Below are 26106 nucleotides of genomic sequence, written 5' to 3' on the forward strand. Positions count from 1 at the left end.
AAGCTTTGTAGTTTGATATAGTCCCACTTGTTCATTTTTGCTTTTGTTTCCCTTGCTCAGGGAGATATGTCCATGGAGAAGTTGCTCATGTTTACATTCAAGAGAGTTTTGCCTGTATTTTCTTCTAAGAATTTTATGGTTTCATGACTTACATTTAGATCTTTGATCTTTTTGAAGTTTACTTTTGTGTATGGGGTTAGACATTGATCCAGTTTCATTCTCTTACATGTAGCTGTCCAGTTTTGCCAACATCAGCTGTTGAAGAGGCTGTCATTTCCCCATTGTATATCCATGGCTCCATTACCATATATTAATTGACCGTATATGTTTGGGTGAATATCTGGACTCTCTAGTCTGTTCCATTGCTCTATGGGTCTGTTCTTGTGCCAGTACCAAATTGTCTTTTCTTGATTACTGTGGCGTTGTAGTAGAGCTTGAAGTTGGGGAGCCTAATCCCCCTGCTTTATTCTTCCTTCTCAGGATTTCTTTGGCTATTCAGGGTCTTTGGTGGTTCCATATGAATTTTAGAACTATTTGCTCTAGTTCATTGAAGAATACTGTAGGTATTTTAATAGGAGTTGCATTGAATCTATAGATTGCTTTAGGCAGGATGGCCATTTTGACAATACTAATTCTTTCTAGCCAAGAGCATGGGATGAATTTCCATTTATTAGTGTCCTCTTTAATTTCTCTTAAGAGTGCCTTTCCACTGACGCAGAGCAGCTGGGTGTGGATCCCGTCCTCCACAAATGGCTGGAATCTCAGTCTCTCAAGCACTCTGCCTGTCCCAGCTCCCCAACCCCAGCAACCTTCAGAGCACCACACAGTGTAGGTCTGTGGTCCAAAGCAGACCTCCAGGGCTGGGTGTTCAGCAGTCCCAGGCTTCCACCCGCTCCCTGCTCCATTTCTCTTCCTCCCGCCGGTGAGCTGGGGTGGAGGAAGGGCTCAGATCCTGCCGGACCAAGGCTTTGGTACATTACCCTGTTTCGTGAGGTCTACTTGGTTCATGAGGTCTGTGTGCAGTCTGGTGCAGCCTTCTTTCTTGTTGCTATTTTATGGTTAGTTGTACTAATAAACTATATTTTCATACTATTTGTGGTTTGGGGAGGAGTTCTCCATCTCACCTCTCACGCCACCATCTTGAATCTCCTAAACAAGGTTTTTAATATGTTATTCTGTTGGTAAGGAAATTTTTTAAATCACCAATTTTATAAAATTCAATAAAATGATTCATAAATGCAAAAAAAGTAATAAGCTCCTGAGAGTTCTGGAGAGGGACAATGGATACGGCTGCACAACAATGTGACTGTATTTAATGTCACTGAATGGTACACTCAGAAGTGGTTGAGATGGTAAATTTGATGCTATGTACATTTTTAAAAAGCTCTTGTTTAGGCTTTAAGTCTTGATCAACAGCAAATATTTGCTTGTCAACATCCTCTGTAATTTTTTACTAAGAGCTTCTTTTAAACTGTTGCCATCATTAATGATTTAGAAAATGAATCAAAATGCTGAATCAAATAATAGCCAAGTTGTCAGACCAGGTGCAACTCTTTGGCATTTCAATTATATATGGCATTAGAGTTTTGACCTCCATAATGCATCGATAGTACATAGAAAACAAGTCCATTTCTTTAAAAAGTGTCATTTGCCAAACCCTTTCTTAAAATCATTTCTAAATCTTCCAAGTTAAGAGAATTAGGAAATGTAAATTAGTGCTGTAATCTGGATCAATATAGCTTTAATCAGCTCCCCCCTTTTTCTAGAACTTAGTGTGCCAAAAATGGCATGTTTTCAAATAAACTAACAAAATGGTTAACTGTATTCCTCCTCCTGTCTTTGATGGATATTAACTAAAAAGAAAAACCTACACTCAAAAACACTATTTTTAATTTCCTGAAATATAGAAGTTAGAGACTTTTTAAGAGTATATTTCTACAACAAGACTCACCAGTTTAAGAACAGTACCCGCCTACTGTGGTTAATCCCATCAGCTACCATTAGACACGTACTGGAATTAGACACTGAGCTCAGGGACCACCTCTTGAAAACCAGAACATGAAAACAAAAATTCTGACTCGCTGTACTTGACCTTCCACTTCGATATTAAATTTCCCCAACCTGAAATCAGAATGAAAAGCAGCTGCTGTCTTCATGTAACTTTTCCAGGGCACTGGGCACCTGTACACCAGCACTTAGCAGGTCTCGACGGGCATGTGTCAGAGGAGAAACAAGAATCACGCCAAGGTCCAAGGGGTTACGATCTATACCAAAAGAAGGATTCACAGACACTACTTTTGGCAACAGAACAAGTTGTAAAAAGGTTTCACATATGCACCTTTATAAATTATGTCATTTCAAAATATTATGTCATTTCCTTGCCATATGAATTGCTATTATATTACTTTGTGTTACTGCATCCTATGAAGGAAAGCTGGTGGGTTTTTGTTATGGAATGTAAATAATTACCTAATTTATCTAGTTAGTAACTTTGATACTGGATTTGTTGGCCATTCTTTTTTTTTTTTTGGTATCATTGATCTACAGTTATGTCAGGGACCTTATGTTTACTACACTCCCCCCATCACCAAATCCCCCCCCAACAAACCCCATTACAGTCACTGTCCATCAGCGTAGTAAGATGCTGTGGAATCACTACTTGTCTTCTCTGTGTTGCACAGCCCTCCCCATGCCCCCCACACACTATACATGCTAGTAATGCCACCTTTCTTTTCCACTGCCCTTATCCCTCCCTTCCCACCTGTCCTCCCCAGTCCCTTTCCCTTTGGTAACTGTTAGTCCATTCTTGGGTTCTGTGATTCTGCTGCTGTTTTGTTCCTTCAGTTTTTTCTTTGTTCTTTGTTCTTACACTCCACATATGAGTGAAATCATTTGGTACTTGTCTTTCTCCACCTGTTGGCCATTCCTTTTTAAAAGAAGAACATGTAGAGGTCTCAAATTCATTTTGGGAGTATGAAGATAAAACATAAATAACTAAAAAGCAGAATATTCATATTTTCAAATGGATATACTTCCTAAACATCCCTTTATGCTGAAAAACACAGCAGATGGCACAGACCTGAAAGATGATTTCTGAGCACTCATAACATAATTTGATAAAGAGTAGAACATTTGGACAGAAGTGGGGAGAAGAGGCAGGATCACCCTAACAAAACCCAATCTTTTATATTTCTTTTGTTTTATACAGTAGTGCTTTATATGGAAGGTGTCCAAGAAATCCAAGTGAAATAAAAATAAAATCCTACCCATATAATCTAAACACAATTTTATAAAGCCCTCTCGTCAATTAGGAAAATGCTCCTTGTGGTATGTTACCAATTATAAGGTAACATCCAAAGCCCGGACTCTACCAGTGGTCATTGTGAGATTCTATTTAAGTGTAAAATAGATTCCATTACTTTTCGCTTCAAAGACCTATACTTGCCATTAGTAAGAATAAATCAATTCCCTGATCAGGATAACCACCAAGTCAAACTTCATTGTCTCAAAACTTTCTGATTCAGGAGTTTGCAGCTTTGGACACACAGAGTGTTACACTGCCATGAAATGTTGTTGACCTCCTCCACAAACCCTAAGCCACAATTTTAATCTAAGGGTAACAGAAGCAACACACAAGGCATTTGTGTGCCAAGAGCTCCAGGTCCTTCCATCGGCACAGGAGCATCACATGCTGATGTAGGCACACTTTTTGCACACACCTCAAATATACACATGCTGATCTTTTGCAAATCAAAACAAGATTCAAACAAACAAGAGATACCTTTTTGAGATAAAGGAAAATTTATTTAGTTTTCTCTCATTAATGCATTTCAATCATATTTTCTTATTAATCATCTATATCATCATTTTGAAAAACTAATAGTAATTCCTTTCTCTGGAGGTATTGTAATGGTTCAACCATGTCTATTGATTGGTACTTAGGATTATTTTCCCTATACACAGGGCTTCAATAACCATGCTTTATATACATCTTTGGATACTAATCTGATGATCTTCTTAGGATGAATCTTCAGAAGCAGATTTACTAGGTTAGAATATGTGTGTTTTTTTTTAATTGACGTATAATTGGCCTAAATTGCATTAGTTTCAGGTGTACAATGTAATGATGTTTGTATATATTGCCAAACCTATCCATCACCACACAGTTACAAGAGAAGGGAAATTTAAATGGCATGAATAGTAGGTGATTTTTAAAGGATGATATTTTGCAGGTGAGAAAATGGCATGGTGCTTATGTACAATAAAGACTTTAGAAAGTTGAGCTATGTATAATATTCAGGTGCTGTATTTTTCACCTGTTACTCAAGCAGGTCCTATAATTCTCTGGCCATGTATAAGTAACAGGAAGCCCTAAAATTACTTTAAGTCACAAGAAACAATTGTGATTCAGAAAATGGAATATTCAGGTCAATGTATTAATCCATCCTTTAAGTAAGGCCCAGTGCACTGTCTCATATGCCCAGCTAAGATATGCACAGGTGGGCCATCAGCTTCTGAATTTCCTCCCACCTCCTCCCCACCTTGCTGGCTGCTGTTACTCTCTCCTCCAGGGCTGGAACATGTAGAGAAAGGCCACTTGACTGCTACTGTCATGAAAATGAAGTGAACTAGGTTGCTGGCTGCCTCCCAATATCTTCCTCTTTATAAAAAAGAATCCCAATTTTAAGCTAGGCCCAACAACAAGCTTCTATTTCCTAGTCTCTCTCAGAGGTAGGCATGACCCTATGACTGAACTCTGGCTCATGAGATGTAAGCAGAAATGCCAGGTGCTGTATCCTGAAAGAATCCTTAAGAGAGGCCAGACCCTCCCTCTGCCATTCCTTTCCCTGGGATGCCTGGAACATAACATGATGGCTGGAGCTGCAGCAGCTCCCTCTGACCACGAGTATGGGGCCACATTCATGGGCTGTGGGGCCAGTGGCCTGGGACGCTTGTCCTGGTAAGCGTGTGGAGCCACCATCCCACCCCTGAATCGCCTACTTCCTGACTTAGTCTATGTACGAGAGAAATGAGCTTCTATTTTGTGTTACCATTGTCCTTCCACTGATATGCAGGTAGATTTGCTCATTACCAGCAAACATGGCTTCACATTCTCTGGACCAGCAGATACTTGAACCCGGCTCCCTATCTCTCACGGGTGCTTTTGTGGGTTCTCCAGGAGCTCCCCTCACAATCCTTATGACATGAGTGATGCATTCAATTCCTCTGTGTGCCACCCCACCCCAGCCCGACGTCACTCCAAAGCTCTCTGCTGGCTGTGCCTCTTGGGCAGAGGTCAAACGGTCCCAGGCTGGCTCTCCACCCCTGCATGGGCCACATCTGGTCTATGGGGAGCACCAACAAGCACTCCAGCAAACTTGGCAGTGGGGGGAGCCCTACCTAACCCTCACCACCAAAACATCTCAGCAGAGTCAGGCCCAGCCCACCATGCTCCCAGCTGGAGGAGACATGGAAGGCGATTCCCAGGTGGCCTCTCCCCAGCTTGTAGTGGAGAGCAGCAACCCCACCTCCCACTTCCTCCATGAAAAGGGGGTGATGCAGACTCACAGCAGAGGCTTCGAGTAAATCTCCTTACAAATCCTGTATTGGTGCTTTTTATACCCTCAGGGTGAGGAGGATTTCCAGGAGCTGTGAAAGTGGTGTGCAGACATTTCCTTTGAAAAAGCCAGTCTTGCTCTTTGTCGCTGATGTTAGCAGCTCTTATCTTTAGGTGTTAAGTCAAATTTTCCAATTCAACGGCCTGTCACAAAGACAACAAGCTATGTGAGGAAGCACATGTGTGGTAAAACCCCCAAGAAAAGCACAGAAATGGCTAGCACAGCATTTGGAGGAACAGATACTCCCGGGGGAAAGTGGGGGTGGAGGAAGGAAGGAGGATGACCAGTAAGCACGTGTGAGGGGTGCACAGGGAAGGTTCTAGATGCTTAGCTGGATAGTTGCTCACTTTATTATTATAAATTAAAATGTACACACATCCATATACATATATTCATCTGTAACTTACGGATTTAAGAGTAAACAAGACACGAGAGGGATCATGGGAAGATAGTGGCATGAGTAGTTCAGAGGAAATCTCCTCCCCAAAACATATATATTTATGAAAATACAATAAATACAACTATTCCTAAAAGAGACACCAGTGGATGCAGTACAACAGCCAGGATACATCTACATCTGTGAGACCTCAGCATCACATGAAAGGGGTAAGATACAAGCCTTGGCCAGGCGGGAGCTGAACACTCCCCCACCCCAAAACCCAGCGGGAAGAAAGGAGTCGGAATGGGGAGGGAGTGAAAGCCCAGGACTGCTAAACAACCAGCTCTAGAAGTCTGCACCTGGAACGCAGACACAAGGTGCACGGGGTGCTGGATATTAGAGAAACAGAAAAGCAAAACCTGTGGGCAGGTCCCTGCAACTGGTGCCCCAGAGACAAAAGAAAAGCAAGTGCTTTCTGCAAGTCTTAAAGAGACAGGGACCCCATAGCTGGACGAAGTCGTCCCGGCACACTTAGCCAGCAGCTGGTAATCCCGGGGAACCTTAGGCGCCCTAAACCCTGGGGAGGCAGCGCAGCTCTGAAGCCCCTCACAGCACTAAACAGCCTGCCAGTCATTCCTCCAACTGGAGAAGACCCCAACACACCAGCCCAGTAGCAGGAGAGGGGTAGTGCGTGCCAGGGGTGGCTGCACCAGAAGGGACCAGGAGCAGATTGTGTGCACCAATGGCGCCACAGGAGCCCAGGAGAGGCTTGTGTGAGCCCACAGCAGTGGCAACCAAACAGCCCTCGTGCGGCTCACGTGCACCGGCAGCAGTGGAGTCAGAGGAGCCCGGTAGAGGCCTACGTGGGAGAGCCCCGCGTGCACCTGCAGTGGTGCCAGAGGGAGCAGGCGCGGTCCCAGCAGCTGACCGGAATCCCAGCCCAACGCACAGCCACCCAGGCCAGACCCAAAGGCCGCTGCTGGTACACAGCTGCCCAGCAGGGGCGCCGCTATCATGGAGGAGCGCACCTGGTGTGCCTGCCACTCCCTGCAGGGCTCCACGCTGTTCTGATGATGACCCCACCCACAGCAGCTTAGGGGACTAACCTCTTCTCCCAGCTGACACACCTGCAACCTGCCTACAGCCATCGCTATCATCAAGAAAAGGCAAAAAACTTTAGTCCAGTCCAAAATAGTTCAGACAACCCCTGAGAGGATCTGCAGAGACAGACCTAACCAGTCTCCCTGAAAAAGAATTCAAAATAAAAATCATAAACATGCTGACAGAGCTGCAGAGAAATATACAAGAGCTAAGGGATGATGTCTGGAGGGAGATTACAGACGTCCGGAGGGAGACTGCAGAAGTGAAACAAACTCTGGAAGGATTTATAAGCAGAATGGATAAGATGAAAGGGGCCATTAATGGAATAGAAACCAGAGAACAGGAACGCATAGAAGCTGATACAGAGAGAGATAAGGATCTCCAGGAATGAAACAATATTAAGAGAACTGTGTGACCAATCCAAAAGGAACAATACCTGCATTATAGGGGTACCAGAGGAAGAAGAGAGAGAAAAAGGGATAGAAAGTGTCTTTGAAGAAATAATTGCTGAGAACTTCCCCAAACTGGGGGAGGAAATAGTTGCTCAGACTATGGAGGCACACAGAACTCCCGAGAGACGGGACCCAGAGAGGACAACACCAAGACACATAATAATTAAAATGAAAAAGATCAAGGACAAGGACAGAGTATTAAAGACAGCCAGAGAGAGAAAAAAGGTCACCTACAAAGGAAAACCCATCAGGCTATCAACAGACTTCTCAACAGAAACCTTACAGGCCAGAAGAGATTGGCATGATATATTTAGTGAATGAAACAGAAGGGCCTTGAACCAAGGATACTGTATCTGGCACGATTATCATTTAAATATGAAGGAGGGATTAAACAATTCCCAGACAAGCAAAAGTTGAAGGAATCTGCCTCCCACAAACCACTCCACAGGTTATCTTAGAGGGACTGCTCTAGATGGGAGCACTCCTAAAAAGAGAACAGAACAAAACACCCAACATATGAAGAATGGAGGAGGAGGAATAAGAAGGGAGAGAAATAATCATCAGACTGTGTTTATAATAGCTCAATAAGCGAGTTAAGTTAGACAGTAAGGTAGTAAACAAGCTAACCTTGAACCTTTGGTAACCATGAATCTAAGGCCTGCAATGGCAATAAGTACATATCTTTCAATAATCACCCTAAATGTAAATGGACTGAATGCACCAATCAAAAGACACAGAGTAATAGAATGGATAAAAAAGCAAGACCCATCTATATGCTGCTTACAAGAGACTCACCTCAAACCCAAAGACATGCACAGACTAAAAGTCAAGGGATGGAAAAAGTATTTCATGCAAAGAACAAGGAGAAAAGAGCAGGTGTTGCAGTACTAGTATCAGACAAAATAGACTTCAAAACAAAGAAAGTAACAACAGACAAAGAATGACATTACATAATGATAAAGGGGTCAGCCCAACAAGAGGATATAACCAATATAAATATCTTTACACCCAATACAGGAGCATCAACATATGTGAAACAAATACTAACAGAATTAAAGGAGGAAATAGAATGCAATGCATTCATTTTAGGAGACTTCAACACACCACTCACTCCAAAGGACAGATCCACCAGACAGAAAATAACTAAGGACACAGAGGCACTGAACAACACACTAGAACAGATGGACTTAATAGACATCTATAGAACTCTACACTCAAAAGCAACAGGATACACATTCTTCTCAAGAGCACATGGAACATTCTCCAAAATAGACCACATACTAGGCCACAAAAAGAGCCTCAGTAAATTCAAAAAGATTGAAATTCTACCAACCAACTTCTCACACCACAAAGGTATAAAACTAGAAATAAGCTGTACAAAGAAATCAAACAGGCTCACAAACACATGGAGGCTTAACAACATGCTCCTAAATAATCAATGGATCAATGACCAAATTAAAATGGAAATCCAGTAATATATGGAAACAAATGAAAACAACACAAAGCCCCAACTTCTGTGGGACACAGCAAAAGCAGTCTTAAGAGGAAAGTATATAGCAATCCAGGCATATTTAAAGAAGGAAGAACAATCCCAAATGAATACTCTAATGTCATAATTAACGAAATTGGAAAAAGAAGAACAAATGAGGTCTAAGGTCAGCAGACAGAGGGATACAAAAAAGATCAGAGAAGAAATAAATAAAATTGAGAAGAATAAAACAATAGAAAAAAATCAATGAAACCAAAAGCTGGTTCTTCGAGAAAATAAACAAAATAGATAAGCCTCTAGCCAGACTTATTAAGAGAAAAAGAGAATGAACACACATCAACAGAATCAGAAACAAGAAAGGAAAAATCAAGATGGACCCCACAGAAATACAAAGAATTATTAGTGAGTACTACGAAAACCTATATGCTAACAAGCTGGAAAACCTAGGAGAAATGGACAACTTCCTAGAAAAATACAACCTTCCAAGACTGACCCAGAAAGAAACAGAAAATCTAAAGAGACCAATTATCAGCAACGAAATAAAAAACTACCCAAGAACAAAACCCCGGGACAGATGGATTTACCTCGGAATTTATCAGACATACACAGAAGACATAATACCCATTCTCCTTGAAGTTTTCCAAAAAATAGAAGAGGAGGGAATACTCCCAAACTCATTCTATGAAGCCAACATCACCCTAATACCAAAACCAGGAAAAGACCCCACCAAAAAAAGCTACAGACCAATATGCCTGATGAACGTAGATGCAAAGATACTCAATAAAATATTAGCAAACCGAATTCAAAAATATATCAAAAGGATCATACACCATGACCAAGTGGAATTCATCCCAGGGATGCAAGGATGGTACAACATTCGAAAATCCATCAACATCATACACCACATCAACAAAAAGAAGGACAAAAACCACATGATCATCTCCATAGATGCTGAAAAAGCATTAGACAAAACTCAACATCCATTTATGATAAAAACTCTCAACAAAATGGGCATAGAGGGCAAGTACCTCAACATAATAAAGGCCATATATGATAAACCCACAGCTAACATCATACGGAACATTAAGAGGCTGAAAGCTTTTCCTCTGAGATGGAGAACAAGTCAGGGATGCGCACTCTCCCCACTGTTATTCAACATAGTACTGGAGGTCCTAGCCACGGCAATCAGACAAAACAAAGAAATACAAGGAATCCAGATTGGTAAAGAAGAAGTCAAACTGTCACTATTTGCAGATGACATGATATTGTACATAAAAAACCCTAAAGACTCCACTGCAAAACTACTAGAACTAATATCGGAATTCAGCTAATTTGCAGGATACAAAATTAAAACACAGAAATCTGTAGCTTTCATATACACTAACAATGAACTAATAGAAAGAGAAATCAGGAAAACAATTCCATTCACAATAGCATCAAAAAGAATAAAATACCTAGGAATAAACCTAACTAAGGAAGTGAAAGACTTATACCCTGAAAACTACAAGACACTCTCAAGAGAAATTAAAGAGGACAGTAACAAATGGAAACTCATCCCATGCTCCTGGCTAGGAAGAATTAATATCATCAAAATGGCCATCCTGCCCAAAGCAATATACAGATTCGATGCAATGCCTATCAAATTACCAACAGCATTATTCAATGAACTGGAACAAATAGTTCAAAAATTCATATGGAACCACCAAAGACCCCGAATAGCCAAAGCAATCCTGAGAAGGAAGAATGAAGTGGGGGGGGATCTCACTCCCCAATTTCAAGCTCTACTACAAAGCCACAGTAATCAAGACAATTTGGTACTGGCACAAGAACAGAGCCACAGACCAGTGGAACAGAATAGAGACTCCAGATATTAACCCAAACATATATGGCCAATTAATATATGATAAAAGGAGCCATGGACACACAGTGGGGAAATGACAGCCTCTTCAACAGATGGTGCTGGCAAAACTGGAAAGCTACATGGAAGAGAATAAAACTGGATCACTGTCTAACCCCATACACAAAAGTAAATTTGAAATGGATCAAAGACCTGAATGTAAGTCATGAAACCATAAAACTCTTAGAAAAAAACATAGGCAAAAATCTCATGGACATAAACGTGAGTGACTTCTTCATGAACATATCTCCCCGGGCAAGGGAAACAAAGGCAAAAATGAACAAGTGGGACTCTATCAAGCTGAAAAGCTTCTGTACAGCAAAGGGCACCATCAATAGAACAAAAAGGTACCCTACAGTATGGGAGAATATATTCATAAATGACAGATCCGATAAAGGATTGACATCCAAAATATATAAAGAGCTCACACACCTCAACAAACAAAAAGCAAATAATCCAATTAAAAAATGGGCAGAGGAGCTGAACAGACAGTTCTCTAAAGAAGAAATCCAGATGGCCAACAGGCACATGAAAAGATGCTGCACATCGCTAATCATCAGAGAAATGCAAATTAAAACCACAATGAGATATCACCTCACACCAGTAAGGATCGCCACCATCCAAAAGACAAACAACAACAAATGTTGGCAAGGTTGTGGAGAAAGGGGCACCCTCCTACACTGCTGGTGGGAATGTAAATTAGTTCAACCATTGTGGAAAGCAGTATGGAGGTTCCTCAGAATGCTCAAAATAGAAATACCATTTGACCCAGGAATTCCACTTCTAGCAATTTACCCTAAGAATGCAGCACTTCAGTTTGAAAAAGACAGATGCACCCCTATGTTTATCGCTGTACTATTTACAATAGCCAAGATTTGGAAGCTACCTAAATGTCCATCAGTAGATGAATGGATAAAGAAGATGTGGTACATATACACAATGGAATATTATTCAGCCATAAGAATAAAACAGATCTGACCATTCACAACAACATTGATGGAGCTAGAGGGTATTATGCTCAGTGAAATAAGCCAGGCAGAGAAAGACAAGCACCAAATGATTTCACTCATATGTGGAGTATGAGAACAAAAGAAAACTAAAGGAACAAAACAGCAGCAGAATCATAGAACCCAAGAATGGACTAACAGTTATGAAAGGGAAAGGGACTGGGGAGGATGGGTGGGAAGGGAGGGATAAGGGCGGGGAAAAAGAAAGAGGGCATTAGGATTAGCAAGTATAGTGCGTGGGGGGCACGGGGAGGGCTGTGCAACACAGAGAAGACAAGTAGTGATTTTACAGCATCTTACTACACAGATGGACAGTGACTGTGAAGGGGTATGTGGGGGGGACTTGGTGAAGGGGGGAGCCTAGTAAACATAATGTTCCTCATGTAATTGTATATTAATGATTCCAAAAAAAAAAAAAAAAGAATACTGGGTAGAAAATCAGAGTTTACCACAATTCACACAATGGAATGTCATATAGCCATTTATTTTTGAAGAATATTTATTGACATGGGAAAATGCCCACATTGTTAAAGAAGGAAGCAGGATACAAATTTGTAAACACCACATGACCCCAGTTTTATAGTAAAATAAGTTATATATGCATAGAAAAAAAAAGAGTAAACAAGACACAAGATAACATCTAAACTCCACACAAAACAATTTGGAAATTAGATTGCAGTCTGAGAAATAGGCTATGAACTCAACACAAAGTGGAGGAAGCCAGTCAAAAAATGACTTCTACAACCGGCTGAGGGATTTCCTCCAAAGATCAGAGTGCTGTCCTTAGGATTTCTGGAGAGGTGGTTAGCTCTGTGGCAGGACAGTGCCCTTAGCATGTCTGATCTACTTCCTCATCTGGATGACAGGAGAAAGCATTCGGGATGCTCGTCGGCACCTCGGGGTGATCTGTGGTAAAAAAGCCTGCCAGCCTGCAGAGCTGAAAAGGAGTCTTGGCCAAAAACTGAGGTGCGCTGACCCCACTTGCTGACTTACTATGGCTATACCGATGCTGCCTGGGCCATCGGGGCGTGGTACAAAGTCTTCTGAATGCTCTCTGTGTCACTTCTGTGATTCCAAAGCAATGCTCTGACTATGAGCTGGCACCTGCAGAGCTGTCTGCGGGAAAAGAGGTGCTGATCGTGTAGATGTTACTGCTGGGGCTACTGAGGCAATGTCAGCTGTGTTATAATTAATGATGACAGCCACCATTTCTGTGTCTTGCCCCACGTGATCCTCACAGTAATCTTATCCTGCTGAGGCTGCAAGGGAAAGTGACAGAGAGCAATGGCCTGCTGAGATTCACACCCCAGCTCTGACCCTCAACAGCTGTATAACCTTGAGCACCACAGCAGCTTTGGGCCTCAGCCTCCTCACCTGTAAAGTGGAAACAGTGGCTGCACTTACCTCACAGGGTTATTGTGAGAAGTAGATTGCCCTAAAGCAGAGACAGCAGCTGTCACACATGGAGGACAATCGAAAGGTTTGCTTTCAATTCCCATTTTACAGACAAAACAACTGAGGCTCAGAATGGTAAAGTAACTTGACTAAGTTCCATCACTAGCATATGGCAGCTAGTCTAACCCAAATGAGTTAGGCTTCAGACCACATGTGCTTAACCACCATGCTTGTTATCAAGCATGACAGTTACCTGCCAAGGTAAATGAACCCTGTGCAGCTGGATCCTCCTCACTCAGGGCCTCATGATGGCCATGCAGGCTGAGAAAAGCCAGACTCTGGGCCTTGGAAACACAGGACCTGACCTTCCAGCTGAGCCTGGTCTGGCCCAGCAGCGGCCAACCTCCCCTAGGACAGCCCAGGGCTGCTGTCTGGTCCTGCCGGACTCCCTACTGAACAAAGACTCTCAAAGGCAGGCACTGGCTTTGAGTTCTCAGTTTCCAGCCACATGCCAATTTGCAAATATAAAACAATCAATGCTCCTGTCTCCCCAGAGTGATTCTGATTATACCAACAAACTTTCCTCCTAAACCTTGCTAACCCACCCAGGCCGAGGCACACTGTACCCAGCCCTGAAGGGCCCAGGGAGTGTGAGATGGTCTGAACGTCATTGTCCGTGGGGCCCCTGCTGCCTGAAGAGGCAGTGCAGGGCTCGGGTGCCATCTCCACTGCTGACATCCCCAGTGAACTGGGCTGAGCCACGCTGCCTCTCCGGGCTTCAGCCTCCCCGTTCAGGGAAAAATAAGACCAGATGATCCGTGAGTTCCCATCCATTCTTCCATCTTTATAGCCATATTTTAATTCAGAGCCAAATCTCATTTTGATTTGAACATACTCAAAAACAACTCAAAATATATTCTCACTTTAAAAAGATACACAGGCTGCTTTCTATCATGCATAAATGGAAAGCAGTCCTGTGCCATTTGCAATTGTTAAGGGATAAAGGCACTTTCAAAACCCCAGCATAAGCTGCTGGGACCACTGAGAGGGAAAATCTTTTAGCATGATATCTATGCATTACATGAAACTGATGGCCTAAAAGTTTTTCTCCCTAAGAATAATAAGCAATAAACAAGACCTACTCCTAATCTGGTTCACACCAATCAGCCCTGGATTACAGGTGTGAGCATGGCTTGCCCACGTTTGTGCCTCCATTAGCAGACTGCAGACTTTTTATTTAGAAATTTAAATAATAAATGAGAAAGTACTATGAACACCTCAAAAAAAGACAAATTCATTACAGTGATTGTCTCAGAATGGATGCCAGCTCACTTAAAGCTACTAGAGGGACTCAGGATCTTATTTTGGGCCTTGTGCTAATAAAAAGCCTGTTACTTAATCAGCAATGCAAGTACATTTTGAACTAGCACAGAAGAAATAAGTTGAAAAGTAAGTTATGAATCACATGGACTTCCAGGTGGTTTGGTATCTAAAATTATTCTGTTTATATAAGTAGCATGTACGAAACGTGACTACTTACTGACTGGTTTTCTTTGCTCCCAAACATCATTGTAACTTCTATTTTTATCCTTTAAAGCTATTTTAAGATTCCTTAATTAAGACAGATTAATTTCATCAGATATAGCTGTTCAGATGCCTGATTCATGAAAAATGCAAACTACAGATAATAAATTTCTCCACTGCTTTTTAGAAGGTTTCATAATCTTTGTAGCATGACCCTTCTTCACGGCCAACGGTGTTGACCCCTTCATCAAACTGTCATGTGCAATACGAGTACACTGGACTCAGACAGAAGGAAAGAAGACAAATCATCCGGGAAGCTAAGGTATGGCACAGGTAACGACCGGGCTATTATTCTGAATGAAAACACCATTGCACTGAAAACTCTGCCTAATTAGATTTCACACAAGGGGGGAAATGCTTTAATATTTAACAAGTATAATGGTGTAATCAATGTACATAAATCAGGCCTGATAAGGAACACTGCTTATTAAAGAGAGAGACAGATGGCAATGGGAAAGGTATAATCATTAAATGTAAAATCTCACAGGCTCCAACTGTGCACACCAGCCACGAACTTTCAAATTACTACTCTGAACCCAGACACTCCATGCATTATTTAGTCCTGTCCTCTTTCTCAGACGATTACAGATACAACGACGCTACAGCGTTAATAAAATAACTTGGTTCAAGTAGATCACCTCTGCTGCTTCAAAAAGCCATCTTTTCTTAACCACTTTGGCTGCTGTCAAGATCCCAGTGAGTCAAGATGTCCAACTACTCTTACAATCATCTCAGTGAGATAATTAGTCTTCCTTTTTATCACCGTCAAGAACACTTAATGTGTTGGAAGCCTTCCTGATTTTATTAAATCCACCCAACCTACCACAAGATTATGAAAACATAATTTGTTTATAGGTAGCTTTGAAGAAAACACAAAGTAAGAAAACAGTATGAAGGAATATTGTTTAAAAGCCATGTTTATGAACTGCAAAGTATGGTAAAAGAAACTTCTAAGGGTGGGTTCTCTGGTCTCTGCAAAGTTAGCTTTAGACTGAAATACAGAGATCCTAGAAGGCAACTTTCTCATTTGTGAACACAGTTCCTTACTAATCCTATTGACTATTAAATTGCTGCATTTCTTCATTCCACATATTTATTGAGAACATACTGTGCCTCCACACTGTGCTAGACTCCTTGGAATATATATATTTTTTAAAACTGTAAGTGAGGGTCCATATGCTCCAGGAGTCGACAGTCCTGTCCAAGTGGGACACATGAGCAACTACAGTGCCCGCCACCCAGAATGCCTGGTTGTGCTTGGCACCCAGGGAGCCACTACAGCAGTCCTGGGAGTGGGGCTTTAATGGCAAACAGACCTATGCTCAGATGCTGATTCTGCCTGTCATGGTCATCTGACCCAGCCAAAGTATGTTATCTATAAGAATCTCAGGTCTTTAAGTATTTTTGTAAGGGTTTTTAAAAATTCCACCAACAATGTGCTTCAGAGAGTATTTAGCACATCACAAATTCCTTCCTAACCTTCTGCCATCTCTGCATTCCCAGGAGAAGATGGGTCTCATTTAATTGAAAATCCAACCACTCAGCCGTAGTGATGCCCATTCCCACATAGATCTCTCTCTTTGGAACAAACAACCCCATCTTTGACTTGTGTCCATAAACAAACTCCTCCAGAAATGTTCTCATCAAAGCTCTCCAGAAAGATCATGGATGTGAAGTGCAGAGAACAAAGGACTCACACGGTAACCCACTAGCTGGATGTGCACAGACAAAGTTGAGATCACTTACAGTCCATTTGATTCATGTCTCTTACTGCCATCATTTCCATTTCTGATGTTAAAAAATCAACAGGAAAAGAAAGTCAATGCCCTTGGCCTTACTTAGAATTGCCACGCAAGGTGTTCTACATGTCACTGAGCCTCAACTTTATGATGCATTCCCTACTCTGTGCTTCCCTTTGCTGCGAACTCCTTGAGGTCAGAAACCCATCTTTTAATCTACACACCTCTAGCCACGACCACAGTGCCGAGCACACAGTAGGACCTCCATAACCAGAACCCTAACGACCTGAGAGCAGGCATCACCATAGGGGCACCTAAATACCTACCAGCCAGCCAGTCATGGGACCTAGGGACCTTGGATGGCCCATCAAGAGCAGTGTGATGGAAGCAAGGGACCTGGGTTCCATTCCTAACAATGCTGTTCCACTAAGGAGCTGGGTCATCTTGGATAAGTCACTTCACCTCTCTAGTCTCTGTTCATCTGCAAAATATGGAGATAGTCCAAATGATCTCTAACATGAATGATTTCTGCAAACACTGCTAGATCAAATGATCTCAGAGATACTATTATTTCTATTGATGTATTATTGCTAACCAGTGGTCTTCCCATTACTTCTAACTCCAACAAGTCATTGAAAAGACCACTAAATGAAGTCTACAAACCCTTCAGGGCCCAAGAATCCCTTTTAAATGCACAATTTTGCTGTTTCAAAGACTTCTAGTCCATAGAGATAAAAGAAATGAACATGTCCAGTTTTACTCAAAGCTTCTCCATTCATTCTCTGACCCTCGTTCCTGAGTGACTAAGAGCATCAGTAACAGCCATCCATTCCACACTGGCATGACTTCTGCACCCACGATCATCAGCTGGTCATTTATTAAGACCAGGGAAAGGAGTTTCAAGATGCTGGGGCCTCCCGCGTGTCTTCACCCTAGGCCACACCATCTCCATGAGCCAAGCACACACCTCCTCATGCCTTCAGGCAACCAGACAGTTGTATAAAACACTGACACCAGCCTCCCACCTGCCCTCAAACCCTGAGGAAAAGTGCCAACACTCACTTATCACCCTTGGCACTAATAAAACTCGCCAAATGGAGAGAATGGGAAAGACACTGCAGTCCTGGTCACCAGCAAGCAAATGATAAGTAGAGTTGGCTCCTGGGGCCACTGTCTTGAGGGGGAGGAACCCAAAAGCTTATAGATTCTCCCACCTCATTTCCATCAGAACATAAGCATTTAGACACCTGCTCTGCATAAAGGCTCCAAATTCTCATTGCCTCTGTCGTCCACACTAGCAATAGCCCAGGCATGGGGTCTAGACTCATTCTCAAGAGAAGACAGAAAGGTGATTCCATTGACACTGAATAAATTCTCTGTATTCCTAAGGATACTAAGGGAAGACACCCTCAGGATTTTTCATTACTTAAGTAAATAATATCTTCTCTACAAAGATAAAATATTTTTGAGGCAGCACGAGACCTAAGGTGTTTAATCAGCTTACTCAATCCAACAGAGAAACTTGATTTATGCTCAGATTTTGGCTTGGGCCACAATTTGGACTGATGAATCCATTCACAGTCCATAAATTTCAATGCTTCCTATTTGAATGTCCCTTGAGACTCAATGATTAGATGTCTAGGTTAGGGACTAAAACTTCTCTCATGCCATAAAGTGAGTCAGCTCTGGGATCCTTTCCCCACCAATCTAGTCTTCTTCTGTACCTCCTAGTATACCCCGCTATCTGGAGGAGAGATACCACAGAAAAACAAAACAAAACAAAAGACTCCTCAAACCTGGCACTCTCCTGTTAGTCAGCCCCAGAAATCTCTGGGCCATGGGTTTAGTGAAAAACCAAAAAGTCCATCCCCAGCAAACAGCATGCTTTAGAGAGAAGCCAGAGCTTGCAGGTCATGGGTGCATCCAGAGAAATAGCTCCCCTAACACAAGTCTCCTCCCCTTGGTTCCCATTATGTACCCACCATCATACTTTCGTAAATCTTATTTCTAGGCAAATAAGATACCCAAATGTACCCTCGGTATTTTGAGTTACTTATTCCTAAGGAGGCTCAAGAAGTCCCTATTTCCTACCCATTTGGATACAGAGTAGATGGGAAATAGGAAAAGGACAGCTGATCAAAGTAGCCAAGGGACATTACAAATTCACTTTCACAACAAGTCCCAGTCACTAAGTGGTTCCAACACTGTAAGCTACGTAACGACACCAAGGGTGGTTTTCTGGGCTTAGTGTCCGTACCCAAGCCTCTTATCAGAGTGGCATATACACTATGGGGGCCCCAAGACATATATGGTTATAATCATGTAAAACTTATGAACATTAAAAACTATCCAAAAGTAAATTAGAAGATTCAAGGGCAAATACAGAATGCTTCTCCTCATTTTCCAAATGCTCCTCGATCCCTGCTTTCTGTTCCATGCCCCCTCCCTGTGGGCCTTTCCATGACAACAACTGATGTGTACTAAGTGTCTACCTTGTGCTAAGCAGTTACGTACGTGGCCTAAATCAGTCAGTAAACCACCCAATAAGACAGGTTCTATTGCCGTCACCTAAGAGATGAGAAACCTGGAATGTTGGGGATGAAGTAGCTTGTCGGAGACCAGAGTTAAGGCGTCGTGAAACTGGGGGAACTGACTCCCTCCCAAGTCCGCTCCCCGAGGCGCCACTGCCTCATTCAGGTCCTTGTGTTCCTGTTTTCTCTGATAGGAGTGCTTGGCATATATTTATTCCACTCACTTTCCCAAGAGCCATATGAACTCTTTGGAATTCACTTCAAGGACTATTCTTTCCACAAACTCTCCTTCTGTTGTTTCATTAAAGTTTGCTTGCTTGTTTCATTTTAATACACTCTATTAATTCTAAAAAATGGGCTTTTGAAAATTACGGTAACTTGCTATAAACAAACTGTTCCCCAATTCAACATTGCTTTTAATTTTTTAACATTTAAGAAGAAAAAAACCTGAATCAAGCTTCTCTTGCACCAGGGCAGGTTCTGTTTGCTTATTTGCAGAAGGGCTGCTTTATGCCTATGTACCAATGCATAATAAATAAGGAATCCAGGCCTCCTGCTCCCTGGTTTGAGGTAGACGTTCTGAACTATAACGATTTGTAAAAGCCGCATTCCCTCCCCACCGCAGGCAGCACCTCCCCTGGACACAGAACAAGGCGCCCATCATTATGAAACCACTAGGAACATCTCTCTAAAAACACTCCTGATTTCAGAACACAGTCCACTCTACAGCAATGCCAGCAGAACCCTGGGCAGAGCCCCGTGGACCTGGCCCTCGCCTCACCATGAGACAAATATGGGTGTATTTAACCAACTCTCTAATGGGGTGGAGGGGGGAGAGGCTTGTTTTCCTGGGACACCAACTAACCCTTGAAGGTTTAGAGCAAGAACTGTCACAACTAGGAGTTCTGCCATAGCCTCCTGCTGAGGGAGGGTGCACTGCTTCGGGAACACCCGGTCGTTAAGGACAGCAGAGAGCTAGAAGTCTGTACAAGCACAGCCATCTGAGGCTGCAGACAGGCTGCAGACCGCTTCCCAGCTACTCGGGAGAGCCCACCCGACCTGGAGCAGCGCAGCCAAGCCACGTGACCCAACCCAAACTGCTCACGTTCTTGCCTTGCCCTCCACCTAGATCCAAAATTCCATCTACTTAGCCCACCTCAAGCTTCATCACTGACTTACTCCAATTTCCGCAAGACCTGAGTTCTTGGCTACTCCCCAAAAGAGCCTCTCACCCTCAGGCCTTGGGCCCACGCCTTATTCTACACCATAGGCACCTATCCTGGGCCCCAAGCTGCCAGTGCCTCCTGAAATTCATCCTCTCCCAGCCAGCCTGGGGACAGCCAGAATGGGGCAGCTCACGAACCACCCAACATCACTCCCAGATCTGTCCAGCCCCCAAGGGGGAGAAGCAAAGAGGAATGGTGTAAGTGCATGCATCGCAGTCCACCCTGCATTTTAGGTATCTTTCTCTACCACCCCAACCCCATGAGTGTGTGGACGAGAGCGGGGAGAGAAGGGAGTGGTGAGAAGACACAGGTTAAGAGGAAAGACACCACTATCAGTCGGTGCCTACCACCTCACATAGCTGACACTTTCCCTTTACACCTCATTTACTTCTTGCAACAGTGTGTAAGGTATGGTCTCCGTTATGCACACGAGGAAACTAAGTGTCAAAGATGTTCAGTGATGGGACCAGCACCCCCAGGCTGAGATTCAGATCCACAATTGCCCAGCTCCAAAGGCTCAAATGCCTTCCTCGCTACTGCCACCTGCCCCACCCTTGCCATCTCTGTGGCGTCTAGCAAAGTGCTTAACATAAGAGGCAAATAATAAATATTTGTTGAATGAAGGCATTACTGGTTGGATCCAGCTGTCACACCTTAATATTCTGCAACCCACATACCTGGTTTGATTTGTGTTTCTACTTATAGGATGCCTGCAAAGTGCCTTGATAACATAATGCTGTACAGAAATTAAGTTGTCCCACATTGTATTGTATTTTGAGCTACTAGAAAATGCTACATACAAAAATCGATAAATAAAATGTGTTGGAAGCAGACCCACTGATAAAAAGTAATTGGTCATCTTGCTCTGTCACGTCCAGCAATGGATCTAAAAACAGTAATCTAAGGATAATCAATGTTAGTTACCATGTTGTGTTAGCCCTCAGACCGCTGAGACAGGTCCTGTGCTGTACTGCACATCCAATGAGTATTTATGCTGGAAAAGTCGGCACACAGGTGCAAGTCCTGTTACCTGGAAGACGGGGACTCAATGCCCAGCTGCATCACTGACAAGCTGACGCAGGGCAAGCAGCTCACCTCTGTAAACCCGGGTGTTCTTGTTTGTGCGTGCTCCCCAAGGGGGCCATGCTGACTATGCCAGGAACTCATGGCCCGCACTGAGCAGAGCAGTGTTAGCCATTTTATCACATGAAGAGAAAAATTGTAATGAAGTACAACAAGAAACCTGAAATAAATCACTTGCCTTTGCAAATGTAACTCTAAGCACTGACTTCACCTGACTCCTTTGTTTCGGACTACTGTGACTACTACAGTCATCCACCCTGAGATCAATGCCATCGACAATAAGAATAAATCAAAAGACCCCCAAGCAATGACATATCTCTTATTTACTATGCCCAGGCACTGCTCCAGCCACTTCTACAGACAGCACATCACACAGCTGTGCAGACTGCACCCGGCAGGAGAAGAGTGGTGTGGAAGCCCAGGCTGCCACTAAGGGCACCTTGTGGGCTAGTGGCCGTCCTGTTTACACGCTGACTGAGACTTCAGCAGGTTTCACTTTGGGGAGCCCCCAGGACCTAAGTCAAAGACCAAATCACCACTCTAGTAATTTCAATAATGGAGTAGCTGACTGTACCCCCAGACCACCAAAGGACAGCACCCATTACTGAGCTGCCAGCATGTACCCACGCACCTTGGGGATGTGAAAATAAGGCAGGCCCTGGTGTTCCGTCCAAACAGACAATTCCCATCCACCACCCACCTTTCCCACTTCCCTTTTCCACCAATGCACATGTCCTTGTGTGTGAAAATGAAACAAAGTATCGGATGTGACCCCAAGATAAACAAATGTTATGATTCGCATTGTCTAAAAACAATAAAAGCGATCTGCAACGTTTCAGGAAGTCATAGGTTCGGAACACTCCCTCACAGATTCTAACCAGCAGTTGCCACATGGGCCCTTCCAAGAGGCACAGCCCAAGTGCAGGTTCCTGAAAATGACTCCTAGGCAAAAAAGAATTGCTTATTTCCTGCCACGTGGGTGATCTAGCCCTTGATGAAAAAACAGCAAAAATCAGACTGACTTGTTTTAAGATCCCAGCATGTGAAAATCAGAATTGGATGCCTGATAATTTTCTGAACACAAAGACTTCTGCTAACCGAAGAAACCCCTTGGTAAGATTTAGGGCCTCCAGCGCCATGCACTGAACTCTTCTCTGTTGTTAATTTTACTCTACAGGTTAATGGTGTTTACTTGATCGCTGTAATTAAACCTCACAAAATCTGAAAATATAATATTCTCTTACTCACTTGCAAACAATATGGCAATATTTTGAATAATAATGGTTACCTACAAACATTGTAGGTATTTTTTCTACCTGATAGCACATTACATCTGACAAATAAAAACACCAACACACCTTCCAGTTATTCAATAATCTTAATGACTAACTTCATTCAAATTAGAATTTAGAAATTAGCTCTTTTCAAAATCCGGCAAAGAAAAATGTTTTTCAGTGATGCATCTTGGAATGTAATAAAGCATGTTTTTAAAGGTAGAATTTAATGTGGCCCCCTTTTTTAACAGAAAAGACACCAGGGACTTCAACTAGCCAGATAAAATTCCTTGAGAAACAACTTGGGCTGTTGCTGTATACCGATTCAGGAAATAAAGCAATTTCAAACACATTAAAAGATAAAAATAAGATCCATCAAAGACATACCAAAAAAAAAAACCTTGAAAATACTAGACCAAAATCGTATCTTTGGTTTTTTAGTTTTTAAATATCATATATTTGAATACAAGGATGTGCAAAGTGAAAAGCCCGTTTCTTAAATCTCCTTTAAACCTTTAAAATTATTCTAAAATGGTACTGAAGCTGTCATTTAAGACCTCTTTCATTTATTTTTAGGCCTTTGGTAATGCTTTTCACACAACATTGCCCTATGCTAATAAAGTATTACCTGTGGAGAACCCAGGAAGTTAAATTCCTTTGCTACCTTAAAGGACAAAATAATGGCAATAACTGCCAGCTCAGGGTGATTCACTATGCAGAGGAGGCCCCTAGTGGTCACGCTGCTGCTCCAACTTGCCTTTGTATGTTTTATAAGGCTGCTCCGACACAAGGGCAAAATCATTAGGTAATAAAGGCTACCTGAGCTTTGCTTAATAACCTCTACTAGGCCTAATAGATAGTAGGGCTATCATTCAGAATCCCCAGTTCCTGTCAACAGAAATGTTTTTTACAGGATGTCACCCGAAGAATATCTTCATTATATTCTGTATTTCAAATCAACAAATACTAAGCCCTTTCAGCGGCCAGGCACTGAGCAGGGCATGGACAAAGCAAATAGGAGGTGAGCACCCCAACAGAGCTTCCTATTATTTCTGTTCAATGTAAGAACATCACATTAAGTAGAGAGCAAGAACAGGTGAAGACTGGGAATACAGTGTATCCACCGTCATATGATCTTAAAAAGAGGTCCTGACCAACAGGAAAAGCTGAAGGATGGCCCACCCCTACCCTCAGAGTGTCAGCTCCTCATTTTCAAACACCCAGACAGGACAGCGTCTGAGGTTCAATACATAATGGTTGCATGAACAAACAGATGGAAAGTAAAATTGCACAGAAGAAATTTCTATTTTGTATTAAATATTGAGACACAACAGAGTGGGGGAATTCCTAAAAGTACAGGAAGACAAGAGACAACATTAACAAAGTGCTTGTGCTCCAGGCACTGGGTTAAGTTCCTAAATGCTGTTCATTCTGCCTAACACCTCCATAAGGTGAGGAATACAGGCATTTTACCAGGTAGGAAAGCAAGGCTGGGAAAGGTCATACAGTTAATAATTGGGGCAGGCTGCTTGGAGCCCAGGTACTTGAAATGGCAAAGCAAATGTTCACTTCACTATACAGCACATAATGGTGAATCCAAAAGTTTGAGACTTCACTATAAACCCTATTAATACAGTTTGCAAATAGATGAGATTTAGAACACAAGGGTGAACAGAATTAGAGTATATCAGCTCTGCATAATTAAAGTACATATGGTATTCAATGCAACGGAATTATTAAATATTTATTGGGCAAAGGTTACTGTTGTTTTCCAGGAACCGGTATTTTCTGGGAGCATAACACACAATTCTGTATCCTATTATGCATTAGTTCACGTGTTCAAGTCACTTTTTATGACGAAGGCTTTGTGTGCTTGCCTTATGAAAGTTTGATACTTTCCTCCTTCCAATTAGCAACATGACAGCACCACACAGGGCTTATTAATGCTTGCTGCTGCAAGGAACACTATTAAAATTAGGACTTTCTTGTATGAACAACGTTAACAAAATCCAAGAAATCCAGTAGAATTTAAATATAAATGTCTAGGTGTGAAAGAACAGCTAATTATCTTCATTATCTAGACCTAATGACATTTAAGCGAAAACCATTCCGAGGTTCTGAAAACACACTAAGAGTGGACTTTGCAAAATAACCACTCTCGTTTGTCAGTGTTTCTCAAGGCTCACGTTTCCGCGTGTACAAAGCTGTTACACTTTTTCCTCTTCCATAATTTTTTCTTTGCTCGTCGATGCAACGATAACTCAAAACCACTGACGGCAGTGCAGGTGCAGGAAGAGCCGCGGAAACTACAGCTCAGCCTTCCCTTAGGACGCTTTCCTCTTCCTCCGGCCGCTTCAAGCCCGCTGCTCCCAGACCGGGACCCGCACAGGTTCTCTCCGCTGACCGCGCCAAGCGCTTCCTCCGGCCACCACCGGACCGCGCGCCGCGCGCACAGACACCGCCGCCCGGGTCCGAGGCAGGGGCGCGCCGCCCGCCGGCCGCCCTCGGCTCCCGCTCCGCGCTCTCCGGCGCGGCGCAGCGGGCACGTGTGCAGGCTGCTTCCTACGGGGTGCCGGACAGCAGCCGGAGACCGCGAGAAAGGCCGGCGACGCCGAAGCGGCCCGGGACCCTCCCCGCAGCCGCCCCCGCGGCCTCGCGCGTTCACCTGCAGGCCCGCGCCCTCCGCGGGGTCCCGCCGCCCACAGCCCCGGCCCCGCCCCGCGCCCCCGGCGGACAGCGACGGCGGGAGGCTGGGCGCGGCGCCGTCTCCCCGCGGCACGAGCCCCCCGAGGTCGCGCTCCGACGCCCGGGAGGGAAGCCGACTCACCGCCAGGTCCTGCTGCTCCGGCGCCGCCGGATCTCCCCTCCTGAGCGGCCGCCGCGGGCTCGGCCCCACCTCCCGCTTCGGCAGCCTCGGGCCTCCAGGAACCCAGGGCGGGGAGCGGCGGCGGCGGCGGCGGCGGGCGGAACGGCGGCCAGGCCCAGCGCCCCGCCGCGCGGTGGGAGCCGGCGCCGCAGCGCCTGCGCGGGGCGCCCCCTGCCGTCGAACACGGCGCCCTCCCCGGCGCGGCCTGCGGGGCAGCGGGGTCCCTGCAAGTGGGCGGCTTTGCGCGCGACCGGCGCTGGGACCCGGATAAGTTGGGGGGCGCGGCCCGTGCCCCCGGAGAGCGCTGGTCGGGGGCCGCCTCCACACGTGTGTGGTCCTCCCCCTTCAAGACAGTCCCGGACCCCCACCTGCCGCCCGCTCTGTCCCCTCTGCGGTCACGCGGCTGCCGCCCCCCCCTTCGTGGGCCGACTTACTCACATAACTTTGACAAGTGGACGTGCGGGA

General features: G+C 43.9%; 1 protein-coding gene across 4 annotated transcripts in view; it reads right to left on the minus strand.

Annotated features, from left to right (window-relative positions):
- Positions 1 to 25759, minus strand: part of CSGALNACT1 (chondroitin sulfate N-acetylgalactosaminyltransferase 1) — a 366108-nt gene extending 340349 nt beyond the window's left edge. For 2 of the 4 annotated variants that reach the window (XM_037015017.2, XM_073218784.1), the window contains exon 1: positions 25603 to 25759. The gene's annotated coding sequence lies outside the window, so the exon portion shown is untranslated. Of the gene's footprint in view, positions 1 to 5568; positions 5594 to 25602 lie in introns of those variants that run through there. The other 2 variants (XM_073218782.1, XM_073218783.1) reach the window with 2 other exon arrangements.
- Between the last annotated feature and the right edge of the window lie 347 nt (positions 25760 to 26106).

Source organism: Manis javanica, chromosome 12 (assembly GCF_040802235.1).
Source record: "Manis javanica isolate MJ-LG chromosome 12, MJ_LKY, whole genome shotgun sequence".
Lineage (NCBI taxonomy): Eukaryota > Metazoa > Chordata > Mammalia > Pholidota > Manidae > Manis > Manis javanica.